Raw genomic sequence first — 19,880 nt, forward strand, 5'->3', positions numbered from 1 at the left:
ATCAAAGCAGGTTAAATGTCAATGTCTTTGCCCTAAAATTTCCTCCAAACCTCTCTCTCCTTAATCCTGAGAACATTCCAAATTCTCAGGCTTCTCACACTACCACTGAAAGTCTCCTTTGATGTTTTCATGATTCCAAAATTCTCTAAAATCAAATTAGTATGGGTTGGTATTGAGAAAAGCATTGGGGTAGGAAATTAGCAAGGGGGAAAAAAGATCATTTGAATCCAGAAAAGGAAAAAGGGAGGTTCTATAGTCTCATCAGTTCTACCACCACCATCAGCACCCTGTTTTTCTCCCCCTAGCTCTTAGCTGCATTTCATGTTGCATGATTTCAGTTGCTTTGGGTGGCTTGGCAGTGAACAGAGAAGACCAGCAGGTGCATTCTAGGTAGAGAGGAAGGAAACGAATTCAAAAGATAATTACCATGTGATGACAAGGAAGAAGATGCTCAAAGTGCTCAGTGAAAATTCTGCCCTGCCTTTCCAAAGAAGCAGCACAGAAGGGAGTCTTTGAGTGTGACAAGGACCAGTTAGTAGAGGGGACTGATGTGCACATTTGTTGGACAGAATTATTCTTTTTTAGAGAATTTCTTATAGGTGAAAAATATGTGGTTCCTGTGGACTCTTCCTCAGGTCATAGAAACAGCCCGGTCACATGGAAGCCAATTCCAAATTGCTGTTCATTGTGTAGGGTTTTACAGAGGAATAGACGCTAACTGCTTTACACCGAGTGATATTCTCAGCACTGAAAAACAAAAATAATTAAAAGCTCAAAGAGAAAATAAGCCAAGTAGGAAGTAGGGTGGAAAGAATACTGGACTGAGGATTAGAACACCTCAGTTTTAGTCCCAACTCCACTTCTGACCAGATGTGTCATTTGGGACAAGTCCCAAAAAGTCCTAAAAGGTCCAAGGGCTGCCTCAGGGCTTCAATTCCCTCATCAGTTTTCCTATAGAATGTAATCTGGCTGAGAACAAGAATTTCTTTCAGTTCTGTCTTTGTATTCCCAGGATCTAGAATAGTGCCCAACACGTGGTAAATCGTCATCATCATCATAACAATAACAACAAGAATGGTGATGATGGTGATGACCACAGTCAGCATTTACTGCTCTATGGTTTCCATAGCTTTTTTACAATATTATTTCATTTTATCTTCATAACAATCCTGCAAAGTAGATGTTTTTATTATTCCCATTTTTACAGATGTAGAAACTGAGGCAGGCATGGGCTGAGTGACTTGCCCAAGATCACACAGCTAGGGTCCGAGGCTGGACTTGAACTCAAGTCTTCCTGATTCTAGGTCCAGAGCTGTATCCACTGGGTCTCTTAAGCAGACACTTCAATAGATGCTTGTGTAATTGAATTTATTTTAATTGAATTGCATTCTATAAAATGTGGAATTGGTGTCTCTGAGGCCCTTTCCTTCACTATGATTCTATAATTATAATTTTACTTGCCTTATAAACTTAGATGATGTTTATCCAAACCCATTTGTAAGGGTATTATTTTTGTTGTGGATTTCTAACTTTAAAAAAGTATTAATTTGTTTCTTCCTTCCCTCTTTCCTTTAGGCAGTTACTTCTTCTAAACCTGATAGAGGGACACGTTTTTCCTTTCGAGACAGAAGTAAAGAATTGGGAGGAGGAGGGGAGAATTAAAAGGGTGATTACCAAAGGTACTGTATCACATTCTGTATCATGTTTATCATGTATTGAGTAAATCTCCCAGCATCTCTTCTGGAGTTTTGACTGGTTGGTTGCATATTGCCAGTAGTTTAGGGGGCAGGCACTCAGGTCTTGAATCTACATCTCATAGTTGATCCCATTAGTGCACTTAATGCTTTCATCCAGCCACTGAGTCAGGGGGCCAGCAACCTGACTTGTTGAGAGGTAATACAGAGATGACTGTCAAGGCTGTGACTTTTCATTTAAAAAACTCTGAAAGTCACTCAGTGATGTAGTTGGCAATAAAAGAATGTTATTGTGTTCAGTCACTCCAAGGAACTCACCTTTATTCCCAGCCCACCTGAGTCTGCATTGGGCCCAAGTAAATCAACGGTGAATTATTCACCAGCCTGACTTAAACATTTCTGGAGTTTCAAAACCCATAATAAAGTATGCTCTTGGTATTATGAAAAAATATCCATCTCTTTATCTCCATCCATAACTATTTATACGGCTGGAGGAAAAACCTGTCTTCCTATTTCTTTTAATTTTAAAGCTTTCCTAATTCCTTTTTCACATAGTGTATATATATATATATATATATATATATATATATATATATATATATATATATACACATATATATATACATATATATATATACATATATATATACATATATATATCAGGAGAAATTGCAGGTTGAAATAATAATTTCTTAGAAGAGTTCAATGGTGGAGGTTTAGAGTAGTCACATATTTGACAGGTAACCATAACCACTCAAATGTCCTAAATCCAATCTTGCAAATGCTTAACGAGGAAGAAAAAAATCACATTGGAGCAACCCCTTGTCGCTGCAAAACCATGGCAACCTACACCTACCTCTCTTCCTCCCCCCAATCTCACTGCCCTTTTGCAAGGTTTGGCCCTTAGCTAAAATTGTGTTCAGGGAAAAAAAATCCACCTGCTTCCTGGAACTCAAAGTTTTCCACTTCAGCCCACTGGCATTGTATCCTCCAACTAGTGCCTGAGGCACATTTCCTCAAACCATAAGCCTTGGTACCTGACCAAGCACTGAATACCTTCAGACAGAAATGTCCTCATAGGCAGTTGCCTACACAATAAGTGAGGACCCCAGTCAGGGGTATACTGGAGCAGCTCCAACCAATCAATGACAGCAGATTGTTAAGTTTTCAAGGGGAGTATTTATACCTGGAAAATTGGCAAAGGCTACAAATCAGTACTTGACTTATTGTTTCGTTCATTGTTCAGACTTGAGAAAGTGATAGAGAAAATGTTAAGAAATCAGATTGAATTTTAAAATGTGTCATACCTCCAGGAAACTGGTTGTTAAATATTTATCAGCACCCCACTGAGCCCAGCCTTCTGCCTAACATTGTTATCAGTCACTCACATTGCCTGAGATACCACCATTAGATATTCAACCCCTAAGGCCAGTGATTTCTAACTCTTTTTTAAATAGGGAGGTCCCTTTATGACACCAAAAACTTTCACAGACCTCCCATGATCATAGTTTGATTAGTGGTATCCATTGATTGGGAAAAGAATAGAATGACAGAAAGGCAATATGAATTGTGAAGAATTTTAAACACAATTGTATCTTATTATTCACAATACCACAAAAGTTCATATTTCATTCCAAAAGGGCAGAATATTTTTCCCCTATTAGAAACAAAGTATTGATAATATAAAAATGTTGATAAAATGGTGATGATGGGTATACCCATACATTTAAAGAATTCTAGCAATAACTTCTTGGACCCATGTGAGATCCCCATGGGTTGAAAAACATTCATTTAGGCTAAAAAGCTACCTCTTCTAAGAAAACAACTTCTTGAGAGTGGTATTACTAAATTGAGCTGGCTACCAGGTCACACAGAGTGAATTCATTTTATCAGGTGTTTTGTTCCTAAGGACTAGCTGAGATGAAGTATGATGATAATATGAGATCTGAGGGGGAAGGAAATGAGGATGGAGAGGTAATTTGTGACACTGCCTAAGGACAGCCATTTGGGGTGAAGCACCATATTGGAGAGCTCTGGGTGCCCAAGAGGCAGCATGAAGACACTGAGAGATGTGAGGATTCCAAGAATAAACTTAGTCTGCTTCAGTTTTGCGTAAAACTGTCCCTACGTAAAGAAAGTCATATTGTAGTCCTATTTCCACTTGTGGTTGTTCAGAAGGTACCCAGAACAAGCTGGGATGATCCAGATATTTAAATATCGGCCTAGAACGGTATTAGATACATCCAGAGTCCTCATTTCTTTTTAGAATGGACCAGGCAAGCCCAGGAAAATTGTAGTCTCCTAGGAGTTCTCTGGCCCAAATTCTTTGGGCCAGCAGTGGGATCCTTACAAGAAAACCCTTACAATATAGGGAAAATCAATCCAGCCTTAAATGCCTGCATGGGGTAATGAATTTTATTAAGGCATTTTCTTTGTCACATTCACTGTGACTTCACTAGATTCAATGGTGATTCTGTGAATAGCACAAGCCACTGTTTTGACTAGTTTTAAAAGTAAACTAAAGGTCAGCTCACATCCACCTGACAATTCTTAATACATCCTCATTCTTGAGTTCAAGGGAGAGAGTAATGCTGCCTACCATAGATGCCTTACTGTATGTCTGAAAAGAGATTTTCACCAGAATAGTTGAGTAAAATAGTGGACATATATAACTTCAACTAGCTAGCTGTACGATCCAAGCCAGTCATTTAGCTTCTCTCAAGGACTCAGTATTCTAATTTGTGAAATGGGAAAAGAATGAATGAAAAAAGCAGTTATCAAACACTTACTGCATGCCAAGCACAGTGCTAAATCCCAGGGATTCAATTTTAAAAGACAAAGAATTTAAGAGGCTTATATTTAAATGGGAAAGACAATACACATGATGCAGTGATGTCTGGGAGGGTTACTTTGGTTTAGAAAGTTACAAGAATGGTGAGTGGGATCTAAAAGGAGCAAATTGATGCACCCCATCCAGGAACGATGGAAGAGCTTAGGAAAGGGTAAAACGTCAAGGCTCTGGAGCATAAGGAGAATGAGTTGCATAAAGACTCTATGAAGGGAAAAAAGGATTTCTAATATTAGGACTTAAAAACTGCCGCTTTGCCACATTGTTTCCAGGAATATGCTGGAACGAATTTGTACTGGCTCATGAGATTTTATTTTAAAATTTTTACAGTGAGCCTTTACACATCAGGAAATTGATGAATGACATAAATCAAGGCTTGATTTGTTGTTTTGCTGATTGTCTAGACTTAAGAAAGTGATGAAGAGAATGTTAATAGTGCAAAACTAAACTTAAAATTGTGTAGTACATATATTTTGTTTTTAAGATCCAGTTGTTAAACATGTACCAGAACATCACTGATTCTGTTCTGGTACATACTACATACATATGCCTCACTAACATTGTACTCTAAGTTTGAGCCCACTCTTCCCTTTGGACATTGCTTGTATTTATGAGATTTTTATAAACAGGGGCAGAGAGAAAGGACTCTTTAGTACCAACTGATATTATTACGCCGATTGAGTAAAGGACTCTTCTAAAAACTAATTAAGTCTACTGGATGATTGTTAATGGGAAACACACCGGTGAGGGCTTGTTAGAAGCAGGTTTTGCATAGTAGATTTGCAGTTTCATGTATAATCATCTTTTTACTGTACTATGTTATGGAAATGATTGTTTTATTCCATAAATTAAAAAGAAAATTTTTAAAAAGAAGAATGTAGCCCCACAGGGTAACCTGTGGAATCTTGAGAGTAATCAACCCTCCTGAGAATACAATTCATAAGTGTTAATGGCCCTAGAAGGGATGCCACAGTGGAGGGATAATAATAGCATTTATCTCCTAGGGTAGTTATGAGGATCAAATGAGATATGATGGATAAAACAGTACTTAGCATAGTTCTGGAACATAGAATAAGTGCTACTAAGTGCTTTATTAAAATGTTTGTTGACTGACTGGATAACAAGATGAAATCTATCCTGCTTTTCCTGTGAAGTTCTCTGTTATTAATATGTAGCTGCCAACTCATGTCCCCTGTGCACCTCTCCCATTTCCCTTTGGATGTCCCATAGCTTTATTTAAAAGGTCGTAGATTGAGAGTTGGAAAGCAACATAGAGGTCACATAGTACAACTCCTTCTTTTCGCATATAAGACAGGCACAGAGGGGAAAAATAACTTGCCCAAGGTCTCATAAACAGCGACAGAGCCAAGATTTGAACCTGGGTCAGTTGGAGTGTCATGTTTGAAGAACAAGGAAGATAGTGTCACTAGGTCATAGGATATGTGTAGATAGGTAAGAAAAAAGCAACAAGTGTTGACCAACTGCTACCATCAAATAGGTGTAGGAACCCTGGGAATGGCAGTGATGGAATCCTAGCCACTGTCCCTAGCTAGCTGCTGACCCCAGACTCAATATTCTAACTTCCTCATTTGCCCTCACTGAATAGTTGGCATTGCATGACCATATCCATCTAATCTCAGACAGGGCTAAAATATCTAGCCATCCATTTTCCCCAGACAGGACCACAATAGCCAGCCAATCAGAAAGCAGCACCACAAGGATGCTAACCAGGATTCTTGACCACTAAACCATAGGATGGACTTTTCCTAAGTTGGTTCCTGTGCAGCAATAGCAAAGAACTGTCCTAAAGTGAACTTATGAGGTAGAGAGACATATTGTAATTTCATTGTCATATAGTAATTTCCCCCAAATGGGTTTTTCTGTATGTATTGTGGGTAATTGCATGTGCAATTCCACCAAGACTGGGACCCTTCCCCTTTTGCCTAATCCCTTGACTAACCCCTCATGCCTTTTAATATTCATATATTCTATAATGCATATTCATAATTTCTGTTGTGTAATCACCATTATTTACTCCATAAAACTGCCTGTCTTGCCTTACTGAAATGCTAGGTCCTCTAAGGAACTTAGCCCACTTTTCAGAGTGTGAAACCTCAAAAACACAATAAATGCCTTTTCTTGACTTGGAGAAAGTCTGAGTCTGTGAATTCTTTAGAGACTTCCCTGCCACAACACAAGTTGACTCTCATCAGCAGCATCCCCTTCCCACACCACAATTCCTGTTTCTAGCCTGACCCTCACAGCTGTGGAGAAGGGGCCATCCATCCACACCAACTGCCACCCACAGGCAGGCAAACTGAAGTGGCAATGCACCATGGAGGAGAGATGGGAAGAAGCATGTACTAGGCAAATCGAACTACCACCATCAACCATCTCTCCTCAGACCCTGATGGAGACAGCCAAGGCAGGACCATGAACCCAAGAACTAGAAGCTATGCTTCCAGCCCAGTGCTGGCAGCCATCATCCTGGGACACAGCCTTTGTGGAGATGCAGCTCGCCATTGCTCCTATAAGTTCTATAGCCACAGCCACTGAAGACCCAGAAAAGAAAGTCCTTAATGCCAAAGTCCTTTTCACTGCCAAATGACTCAGTGTCAGAAACTGATTTTATCAGTGGAAATAACAGTAAAGAAGAAGCATTGGTTTGCCATTGTACCCTAAGGACCATGGGATCTTCCTGTCTTACTTATAGCTGAAATCTTCCATATGTGTCATCTCTCCTATAAGAGTATGAGCTCCTTGAAAGCTAGGACTGTTTTATTCTTCTATCTGTATCCCCAGCACTCAGTACATTACTCATTAGGCTTCATTCATTCATTCATTCATTCATTCATTCATTCATACATTCAGGTCTTCTGACCCCAAATTCACAACTTTTTCCACTATACTCTAGGATCCTCATCAGTTCTTCAGAGATTATGATGTTCTATGGATACACATTCCTACAGCATCACTGGAAGAATATTAACATTTAAAAGATAGGCTTTTGTTTCAGAGAGATACTTGGGGTCTTTCAAAGCACTAGACAATTCCCCAAATACAGCCCATCCCATTTTGCTTTTCTGTTAGATTCTGGGCCCAGCACATTGCATTCTGCAGAGTCTGTCCAAGATATATGTACAGATGCAGCAGCTCTGTGAGATGTCTATTCAGCTGGCTGTCATAGACTGGACAATAGGTATTCTTCCTCTCCTTGGCTTTTCCCATGTGGAGACTTAAGCCAAACACTTTTGAGTGCTTATGGATCTCTCTTGGGAAGCCTTGCAATAGAAAGTTGAAGTATGTGAAACACCACAAACAAGGCCCTCTCAGGGATGGTAGTTATCCTAAGATGTCTAAAGGTCATCTGGTCCAGTCCTCTTATTTTACAGATGTGAAAATGGACAAATTAAAGATTTTCTCCAAGGCACCAAGGTATTAAATTGCATAGGCAAAATTTAAGCCCAGGTCTTTTTACTACAGTAGAGCTCTTTCCACATTACTGCACCACACTCTCTCTGTCCTAACTGTTGGATGTCCCCAAACTGAGCCTTCCTTTAATCAGGATCGTCTAAATGGTATACTCAGACTATCTGTAACACGCCTCCATACCCCAGGCTTTTGAAGTTGGCTTTTTTTGCCTGTTTGGATGAGCCCTTAATAACATTTGAATTTAAATGGTCCCAGATAGACCTTCAACTTCTTGCCAAATTGAGATAAATGTGATATTGGGAAGCTGAGCTCCCAGTTTCATAGCTGTACTTAGAATAGAGACAGGTTTCCAAGCAATTCCTTTTTGTGTGTTTTTTTTTTCTGAAATGTAAATCTTGATTTCTATGTGTATATGTAATTACTTGGGCTCTAAAATTCTGTTATCTACCTAAGTAAGCCTGCATATGCAAACATAATGAAAGGTGGCTAGGGAAGGGAGTAAGAAACAATTGGGAAGATCATCAACAAAATTCCCCAAACCCTGCCTCTCTCATTCATCAGCAGGATTTGTCATGGCTGCCCACAACTATGAAAATAAACGGTCAGGGGAACTGAGGATAACCTCTGATGAATGTATTCGTCATTGTCTATGAATATTTTTTAGGATTTAGACCTGAAAGGAACCTCAGAAATCATCTGGTCCAACAACTTTTTTTTTTTACAGATGAGGAAACTGAGGCCAAAAGAGGTGAAATGACATTCCCAAAGGTGCTATGGTTCATTTCATTATGCTATGTTGCATCCTTTGAAAGAGTGTCACCGTATTACACTATTATGCATATGAATTATTTATAATAATTTATTACACTACTATGCATATTAATACAGGGTGCAGTAAGCAGTTGTCATGCTCTAAGATGAATCATTTCCCTCACTTTGCAATCCCTTTAAGTCTTCAGGAAATGTCACTGAAATGTCCATTCCAAATACTCTGGGGGTGATGTTTGTATTGGTTCTACTATTATCAAATCACTCTCCATAGATAATGAAGCTAGGCAATGCAGTGAATAGAAGACTTGAGTTCAAAACTGACCTCAGACACTTCCTAGTTGGGCAATCCTAGACAAGTCAGTTAACCTTTGGCTGCCTTGAATTTCTCATCTGTAATACAAAGAGAAAAATAGTACTTACTTCCCATGATCCTTTTGAGAATGAAATGAGAAGTTATTTGTAAAACACTTTGCAGACCTCAAGTTGCTATATAAATACTAGCTACAATCATCATCATCATCATCATTAACATCATTAATAATAATAATGAAACAAGATGGCCACATCAGCCTGTCTCTACTGCTACATATTAAATGACCAAGACCAAATAACCTTATTTATAGTAGCAGCAAGTCATTTTGGCCCAATTCCATAACATATGTGTGTATGTGTGTGCATGTGTATATGCATGTGTACATACATTATATATGTATATGTAACATATTATACATATACATACACATACACATACACATACACATACACATACACATACACATATACATACACATACACATACACATACATATACACATACACATACATATACATATACATATACATATACACTTTTCTGGAGAACATTAGAAAAACCTACAACATATAACCAAGAAGGATTTCAAAGAATAATAGTAAAAGATATTATTAGGGAAATGCATGATAGAACTAGCACATGAGATAGTTGTGTGGCAGCTGTAAGGGAGAACATGTAGACAGCCAGAATGCTTAACTAGTATCCTCAAAAGAAAGACCCCCAGCATGTTGAAAACCTAAATAATATAAATTCTATCATCAGAAGTAGCATCTAGCCATCTTTGTATGTTGGTAACAGCTGGGACAGAGCTATGATTGTTGCAGTAGAGAACTGAGATGGAATTGAGTGAACTTTCAGCAAATTCAAAGAGTCTGCTACTATTGAGAAGTTGTTTCTCTGGCAAAGGTGATCCAAAATTGATATGAAATCTCGATACCACCCTCTGCCCCAATTTCTCGTTCACTTCCTTAAAAAAAAAAAGAGTTTTTCGGCAAGTCATGCTGAGCCAACAGACGTACTCTACTCCTTTAAAGACTGTTCAATATCAGAATCAATGGTTTCATGTGAACAGTTCCAATATATGCTGCATGTAATGTGACCAAAACAATGTGAAACCTCTTTCTTGAATAACAACAAACTTCTCAATCAAAAATAACCTACTTGGCTAGATACTTCACATTGACAACTTGTGAATGATGTCATTTTCTTTGGCAGTTATCCTACTGACCACTTCCTTGACGCTCAATGTAACCTATGTCTGAACTTAACTAAGTCCTTGGAATACACCAACCAAATTCAATCCTTTGGTCTTTTCAATAATAGTTTCCTTTTGGATCCTGATCTTCCCCAGAAACAAATTATTTTTATGAAAGTCTAGAAACAATCATTACAATTCTTTATTCCTCTCCAGTGAGCCCACACCTCCACAGGGGCCTATTCTATATAGGACCAAGTTCAAGTCCTCTACAAGGTAAAAACATTCAAAGTTAACAGAGAGATATCTCTGTTCCTCAAACCTGCAGAGCTCATATAACCTAGAATACTAATAAAGAAAAGGTCTAGTTTTTCTCCTTCACATCAAGACTTTGTCCTTGGTGATCTTTACTCTGCTTCTTAATTCTCTAACTGCCGCAAAGAAATCCTTTTACTTTTCCTCATTTGACTCTTTCATACAAGGACACAAATATCTGTTCCAAATTCTTTCCTCAGTCCACTTGCAGCACTTTATACATATTTTCAGCAAAGGACCTTGCTTCATACTTAATTAAAACAGTAGTAGCCATCTGCCATAAAGTTTCTGTCTCTCTCTATTTCTCTCTCACTCTCTCTCACTCTCTTATTCTCTTTGTCTCTCTTCTCCAATTCCACCCTTCAAATCTCTTCAAGATCATACCCCATTCCCTTTTTTCAGAGGGAAAATTAATACTTCTCGCTAAGGTGAACCTCTCTAATTGCACCCTTGACTATACCCCCTCTTATCTCTTCTGGTAGTTTGTCTTTTGTTCATCTGTACTTCTCTCTAATTTCCAAACTTTTGTATACACTGTTCCTTCTCTGCTTACAAATACATAGATACTACTATATCTATATATATGCATATATATGTGTGTGTGTGTGTGTGTGTGTGTGTGTGTCTGTGTGTCTGTGTGTATAACATACCCCCTTCCCCAATCTGCCCTCTCCTCTATCATCTTCCCCTCTCTTATTCCCTTCCCCGCTGTTTTCCTGTAGGGTAAGATAGATTTCCCTACCCAATTGAGTGTTATGTTATTCCCTCCTTAAGCCAAATCTGATGTGAATAAGATTCACTCTTTCCCTCTCACCTTCCCTCACTTCCTCTACCCCGTAAAAGCTTTATCTTGTCTGTTTTGTGGATATCACTATATCTATAGATAGATATCGCTATATCTATCTATATTTTCCTCATTTTAAAGAAAGCTCTTCACTTGACATTGCCCTCAAGCCATCATTTTATGTATGTCCTCACTTTCACATACAAACTCCTAAAAAAGGAAATCTTCTCCTGTTGCTCTCATTTCTCTTCTCCTATTCCCTTCTTAATCCATTGCAATTTGGCTTGCAACCTCACCACTTAAATGAAACACCTCTGGGTTCAATGATCATCCCTATGTATATATGTCTTCCAAAACTACGTTCTCATCTCCCTCCTGAGATCCAATCCTACATTTCCAACTGATTGTTCAACATCTTCCACTATTGTCCCACAGACATCTCAGTATGTCCAAAATAAGATCAATTTTCCTTAATTATCTTTTGTTCTAAGGTCACTCTTCTTCCTAAATTTCCTATTTCTATTGAAGGTAGCATCATCCATCCAATCATGTAAGATTAGAAACTTGGAGTCATTTTTGTTTCTTTCCTCTGTTTAATCCCCATAGCCAATAAGTTGACAAATAATGCTAATTCTGCCTCCACAACATTTCTCACATTCCTTCTTTCCTTCTCTTTTCACAGTCACTACCCTATGGTTCAGTTATCCATCACCTCTGACCTGGACTATTCTAGTACATACTTTTAATTAGTTTTCCTGATTCCAGTCTCTCCTATGTCCAATCTGTTCTCCACAGAGGATAGTAATTAGCACATTGACGATACCTTCATTTACTGCCACTAATACCCTATGCTTAGCTTCAAGTACTTTTAGAGGACTGTTCAATGTAACCTGTCTTCCAAAACAAATTAACCCAGAAAAAAATGAAGATTCGCTTATATTGAATTCATAGAAGTGAATTGTTCAGAAATAAATCTGTAGTTTACATTGGCCATATCATACCTGGAATTCCATGTATAGTTCTGTGCATGAGAAAGGACAAGGACACATTCTATTGTGGGAAAAACCACACACAGAGAAAAACACACATGACACATAAGAGTATATATACAAAAGTAATTTGGGGGCTTTCAAATGACTTCAGGAATCAGGAAAGAACTCTTGTAAGAGATAGTAATTAGGTATAGCCTTGAATAAAGGTAAGAACTCTAAAAGGTAGAGGTAAGGGGGAAGAAATTCCAGTCAGAGGGAACATACTGTGTGGGAGCATGGAAGTGTGCGATTGAATATTATGTATGAAGGACGAGTTTGGTTGGAATAGAGAGAGTATGTAGGAAAGTAAGTCTGGAATACATCTGCAAAAATCATTAGGAACCAGATTATTAGAACTCTTAAATACCAAATAAGGGAGTTTGTACTTTGTTCTAGAGGAAACCACTGTAGTTTCTTGAGCATTGGAGTGCTATGTCTGGACTAATGAAATGCATGTATGAGTGAAAGAGGATTCTGGAATTTCAGTTCTGGGTGAGCAAAAGCATGATGACAGTATTCCCAGAGCAAGGCTGTGGGGAGGGTGTAAACAATGAGTTCAGTTTTACATACATTCAATTTGGGATGATGGCTTCATGGTCAGGTAGAGATACCCCCAAAAGACAGCAGCATGGTGTCATGAAAAGAAGCGATGGATTTGGAGTCAGGGTACCAGAATTGAAATTCCACCCTTCTGTTTAGTTCATATGTGACTTTGGACAAGCCCAAGATTTCGTAGAGTCTCAGTTTTTTCATCTGTAAAGTGAGGGAATTGGGCTAGATGTCCTCCAGCATTCCTTCCAGCTCGAAATTTATGATTCTATCAGCTGTGAGGGAGTGCTCCAGGCATCTGTCCTTGGCCTTGTACTATTAAACATTTTTATCAGTGACAGGGGTGTAGGCATAGATGGCATGCTTATCAAATCTGTAGATAGTACAAAGCTGAGAGGGACACTCTGTGTGACAGGGTCCAAATCCAGAAAGACCTTGGCAGCCTAGAATGATGGGTCTAATCTAATAAGACGGAATTTAATATTAATAAATGTAAAGCCTTACACTGTCATCTAAACATCTCCTACACAAGGCCTTGATGGTGAGGCTTGACTAAGCAGCATTTCTTGTGGAGGGAAAGAAAAATAAAACCTTGGGGGTTTAGTAGATTGCAAGCTCAACATGGCTCAACGGAGTAATACAACAGTCACAAAAGCTCTTAGACCTCATTAAGAGGCAGAATGCCTGAAATAAGGATAATGATCACCCTTCTATATTCTGGCCTGCTCAGACCACATCTGGAGGATCACATTCAGTTCTAGGTAGTGTATTTTATGAAGGATATTGACAAGGTAGGAGCTGTCCAGTGGAAAATGATCACGGTGGTGGAGAGATTGACATTTCCAGAGAAGTCTAATGCTTTTAATGCTTTCAAGTACCTTAAGAGTTGTCATGAGAAGGAGAATAGATTTCTTCCACTTATACTTCAGAAGACAGAACTAGGAACAACCTATAGAAGCTGCAAAGTTGGATTTCTGTTCAATTTAAAGATTTTAGAAGTTTAAGTTGAATAAGAACCCCTACCTCACAGGGTTGTTTTGGGGATCAAATGTGATCATAGATGTAAAGCTCTTTCCAGAACCTAAATCACTATGTAAACACTACCTATTTTAAGGGGGGAAACCTATTTTATTTTGGGGGTTTTATTTTTGTTTTATTTTGTTTTTTAACAACTCTTATTGAATAGAAGTATCTAGAGGAGAGACATGTTGACAGTGATGGGGTAGGGCTAAGGATGGAGTGCTTTTTCTTTCAAGTAAAGGCAGGATGACCACTCCCCTGGTATGTGATAAAGGGAAAAGAACAAGCATTTATATAATGCTTACTATGTTCCAGGCACTGTGCTATGTGCTTTACAAATAATATCTCATTTGACCATCATATAACCCTGAAAAGTAGTTGCTGTTATTATCTCTATTTTACAGTTAAGGAGATTGAGGCAAACAGAGGGATAAATGACTTTTTCTTGAGTCACAGAGCCAGTAAGTATCTGAGGCCGGATTTGAACTCAGATCTTCCTGATTCCAAGCCCAGCACTCTATCTACTACAAGCCACCTAGCTGATAGTAGGGACTCTTGTTTATTCAGTCCTGCATTGGCCTAGACAACTCTCAGAGTCTTCCATGATTATCTTTTCTTGAAGATAGAAATTCTTTCTTCTCAAGAGAATTTCACAAAACAGTCTGACTGACAGCACACTCTTCAATATGCTCCCAAAGGAGCCATTTTAAGCAGAGTCTACTCTACTTTCAGGATGAAGGCTTCCTGCTGTTGCTCACCGGGAGGATTGAGAGCCTGGTTATACTGCCTGCAGCTGTCCAATTTTAACAGGATCCCATCCTTCCTACCAGAATGGGCATTGTGTTGGGTTTAGGTAAACAAGAAAGGGACAAACAGAGCCTTGGACAGGACTGAATTTTATTGCTGAAAAACTCCTATGGAAATCATTCTAGCATACAACTGTCAGGACCAAAGGAACACAACAAATAGGAACTCATAAAGAATAGGAATGGCAGCGTCATTTCACAGGACCCCCAACCTACAAAAACATATATCAATTCCACTGCCCTACAGCTGTGGCACACTTGTCAAAGTATATTGGTACTGCCCCCAAATACTTTTCTAAGTATTTGAGAAAAATAGGAAGAAAACAGAAGAGAAATACACAGTTAGATGGACTGATGCTGCCATGTACAAGGTCATTGAGGACAAGTCCTTCATTCTGGGCATTTTTTTTCCCAGGTTCAGGAGGAAAAGATTAAAAGATGGAAAACCTAAGTTAAGTCTTGCCTTGGGCACTTATCATCTCACTGTTGTAGGCAACTGTAGTGAATAGAAGTCAGGACCTAGAGTCAGGAAGATGATTTCAAATTCTGGCTCAGACTCTTGCAAGCCGTGTGACCTTAGACAAGTCAATTAACCTTCTGAGACTCAATTTCCTCTTCTGTAAAATAAGGATAATAATAGCACCTACCTCCCCGGGTTATTGTGAGAATCAAATGAGATAATATTTGTGAAGCACTTGTAAATTATACCTTAAAAACATTATATAAATGCCAATCATCATTATCATCATCATCATCATCATCATTGTCTATGTGATGTTGAATTAACAGCTTTTCCTCTTTGGCTCTCAATTTCCTCATCTGTAAAATGAGGATAATTCTTATCCCATTCAGTTTCCTGATCTCTAAAATTAGGGGATCAGACTCGGTAATCTCTAAGATCCCTTCCAGTTCTATTTTCACTATCCTCATAGGGTTGTTGTAGGGGAAAAGCTTTAAAAATATGACTTCTTTTTTTAGAAAGAGAACAGGATTAGGAGACAGAATCAGAGAATCTGAGAGTTGGAAGTGACCTCAGCCACTATCCAGTCCAACCAGAAAAGGAATCCCCACCGGAACATACCCAACAAATGGTCATCCAGTTCATGATCTGCTCAGAGTAGCCCATTTGACTTTTCAATAATACTAAATTTTAAGATTTCCCCCCAGCATCAAGCTCAAATTTGCCTCTGTACTTTCCATATATTGCTTCTGATTCTGCTCTCTGGGGTCAAGCAGAAGCAGTCTATATAATTGACCACGGCTATCATAATCCTATCCCTACCCCATGCCTAGTCTTCTTCCAAGATAAACATCTCTGATGCCTTCAACAGATCTTCTTGTCACATGAATTTAAAACCTTTCACCAACCTGATCCCTTTTACCTCTCCATTTTTCTCACCTATTACTCCATCCATCCCATACTCTACAATCTAGTGACAGTGGCCTCCTTACCTTCCATCTCACAACACATTTGATCTCCTGATTCTAAGAGTTTTCACTCTGCCCTTCACGCCTAGAATTCTCTCCCTCCTCATGTCTGTCTCTGGCTTCCTTCAAGTCCTAGCTAAAACCCTACCTTCTACCCTTTCCCAATTCCCCTTCATGCTACTATCTTTCCTCTGTTGAATAGCTTCAGTTTATCCTGTCTATATCTTGTTTTTACATGGTTGTTGGCCTGTTGCCCCAAACTGTGAGCTACTTGACAGCGGAGACTTTCCTTGCCTTTCTTTGCATGTCCAGTGCTTAGTCTAGTGCTTGACTTCTTGACTAGTCCTGACTTCACTTGACCGTGTTGGTGGCCCTCTTTTAAATGCCCTCCAACTTATTCATGCCCTGAAACTGTGGTGCCCTACCATTAAAGACCATTATACGAGTTCTAATTTGGAATCTGATATTTTTAAGATATATGACTTTAGGCAAGTGTCTACTTCTCTAGGTCTCAGATTCTGCATCTGTAAATTAGGGAAATAATGTCTGTGAATGCATTTTTGGAAACTGTTGAGTTCTATAGGGGTATTGTTAATAATAAGAAGAAGATATTAAAACGTAGCAGGCCCTAAATATACCCAGGATACAATTAGTTTCTCTGATTTATACCTAAAGGAATTAAATTTCTCCTTGGGGTTGGGAGTCACTGTGAAATGTCTCTGCTTTGTGTTATTTGGTTCACTAATACCGTTTTGTCCAGACTCTGAGATACAAGCGAGATGGTGTTACATTTTTCAGAAAAAGCCAAGCATTTTAAGTATAGATCATGTTTAGAATGGATCCTCTGTGGTAACAATTCTAAAAATTTCTGTGAGGAAGACGGACAGGAGGAGGCCACAGGACTAAAAGGGGAAACCCAATCTGAAGGCAAAAGACAAGGGGCATGGTAGGAGGGGGACTGGGTTTACAGGGAGGAAGCATGGTTTATGGGCTTCAAAACTGATATAGGAATGACTTCTTCTGTTTCATCCCTAAATATGCATGCAGTTCTCTCCTTCTCAAGTCTTCCCCTTCTCCTCAACTTTCAGGGACCCTCAGGGTATAGCAGGGAGATACTTGCAATCCATTTAGACCATGGCTTGAATCAGAAGATGCAATTAGAATGTGGAATTTCACTTTAGCTACCTCATAAAATGGGGGTTTTATGGTTTTCAAGAGCAGTGATATGTGAATATAGAAACTCCATATTTGACTCTGACTCAACTCTCCAACCAGCCTTTACAAGGACAATGCTTACCCAATGCCAAATCAGCTATCCTACACAGAGCTAGGGGACAGAAGAGTGATTTCCAATGACCATAAGAGAGTCCCTTCTTCTCTCTGGGCCTTAGTTTCCTCCTCCAGTGTCACAGAGGAGAATTCAATATGGAATCAAAAGATTTAGTGCAATCAGAGTGGAACAGACCTGATGACAGCTAAGGGCATTTCATGGTACAATAATACGAGTATTAGCTCAGGAATCAGATGGCCAGAGTTCAAATCCAATAATGTTCCTGGTTCTCCTCTCTGGGGTCAAACAGAACCAGTAGAATTCCTCTTCCATGTGCCACTCTTCAAATACTTGACCACAACTATCATATCCCTATCCTCATCCCATGCTTCATCTTCTCCAGGTTAAACATCTCTGATGCCTTCAACAGATCTTCATATGACACGAATTTAAAACCCTTCACCAACCTCTTTCTCTTTTACCTCTGGCAAAGTCACTTAATTTTCCTGAATTTCAGTTTCCTCATCTATAAACTGAGGGGTTTGGACAAGATGGCCTTTACCATTCCTTCCAATCATCTTTCCAGTATCCTATGATCTTCTAGTATCATCTCCCAATACTCAAGAAATGGGGATGGCTCCAAAGTCCTTTTTATAGATCCAAGTCCCGTGATGTCTTCATGTAATACGACAAAAGTGAAAAAATCTCTGCAGATGGAAGAAATTTACCCCCCGTTCATGAACCCAAAAGTCTTATTGAATTGTGAAAAACTTTCTAAACAAATTAGATAAGAGTTTTGTACTTGAAGTACTTGTAGAGTAGGTGTATTTCCCCAACATCTAGACATTTTCATGAGAATGTTTCAAAGTTATCGGCATTTGACTCATTCCTGCCTTTTCAAACATTCCTAACAGAGAAGTAACAGAGGTTCAACTCTCTACAACCGCTTGTCCTTTGCATCCTCAGCATGATTAAGTAAAAAAAAAAATTCAAATGTAAGTTTGACTTTTCCACTTTTCACAATTCTGTAATTCTCTTTCCTTGGTTCTGATTTGGAACTAGAGGTAGAGGGGAAGTAAAAACATTATCTTCTGGAAGAAACTCTGTGGTGTTTCTCACCTCTCTGGGCAAAGAAGGAATTGAAAAGAGGGACCAGATAATTGTATTGATTGAACATGAAATCTATGTACAAATATTGAGAGATGCGTGGTGTCTAGGGAAGCAGAGCACTATAGAACCCACTGCATGACAGGATGTGCTAGTGGAATCTCTGAAGGTCAGAATGCAGATGCAAATTGATTAAGTATTTACTGAAATTGCTTTTCAACATCCAAATGAGAATTGATCATGAGCAAGACATAGGTGTATGTGAAAAGTTACCCTTTGGTATTTAGTTAAAATAATTGGAATCATCCAAATTTCTTGTCAGATGAATTCCACTTTAGTGAACACATAGCTACACTATAGTTAACAAATGGTATAATAAAATATTCTGGTACATACAGCAGTGAGTACAGTATTGGTTTTTTAATATGGGAACCAGATTGACCCCATGACACTTTTTAAAATATCAGCTTTCACTTAAAATCAGGGTGTTTTGCCCCTCAGGGGGCCTACCACAACCCACTCTCCTCACTGGCTATCAATTGCCTGTACCCAGTGAGGTACCTAATTTGTCATATTCTTCTTAAAACACACTTCTGCTTCTCAAAGACCAGAGGTTAGAAATATTTTTAACCCTTAGTACAGTAAGCAAAATCATTTATGCTGCTGACTCAATATGTGTAGGCAAGGTACGGTATTTTTTTTAAAGAAAAAGAAAAAGAAAAGAAGAGGAAGGTGGGTACAGAGAAGGGAAGAGAGAGAGCAGAGTTGTCAATAAAACAATATCTATTTTGGTATATACTACTTCTAGCATTGTACCTTATACCCAAGGGGATATAAGAAAAATATAAAGCATGCCCCCCCCCAAATCAAGGGTATTACAATCTCATTATGAAGATGAAAATAGAAATGTAAAAATACTTTAGGAATCTGCAGTTTTTGTGATCCTGGTGAACTCTCTCTCTCAAGGCAGATTACAAATATGTGGCTTAGACATGTCCTCAGGAGGTATGAATTACAGAGAGGATAAGACACTTGCCTAGCTAGGGCCACACAGCTGGGCATTATGAGAGGTAGGATTGAACCCTCTCTTCCTGAAACTAAGCCCTATCCATTATAGTAGGCTGGGAACAATCTGAAAAAATACGAGGCAGAATATAATCAAGTACTTAATTGTGTAATGTTGAAGTTAGTGTTGTTAGAATCCCCAGATGGGAAAAATCAGTGTGTACTGAGGTAAGCAGAGAAAGCTTCATGAAGGAGGCAACTGTACTTTTACTGTCTTTGTCTCTGGCTTCTTATCCTTTTTTTTTTTAACCA

The 19,880-nt window shown here is 38.8% G+C and overlaps 1 protein-coding gene across 1 annotated transcript in view; it reads left to right on the forward strand.

The window, feature by feature from the left end:
- The first annotated feature begins 1,583 nt into the window (after nucleotides 1-1,583).
- The window catches only part of TNR (tenascin R), a 346,743-nt gene continuing 328,446 nt past the window's right edge, over nucleotides 1,584-19,880 (forward strand). The window contains exon 1 of the mRNA XM_020970485.2: nucleotides 1,584-1,679. The gene's annotated coding sequence lies outside the window, so the exon portion shown is untranslated. The remainder of the gene's footprint in view (nucleotides 1,680-19,880) is intronic.

Source organism: Phascolarctos cinereus, unplaced genomic scaffold, assembly GCF_003287225.1.
Source record: "Phascolarctos cinereus isolate Bilbo 61053 unplaced genomic scaffold, phaCin_HiC Scaffold_5;HRSCAF=322, whole genome shotgun sequence".
NCBI lineage: Eukaryota > Metazoa > Chordata > Mammalia > Diprotodontia > Phascolarctidae > Phascolarctos > Phascolarctos cinereus.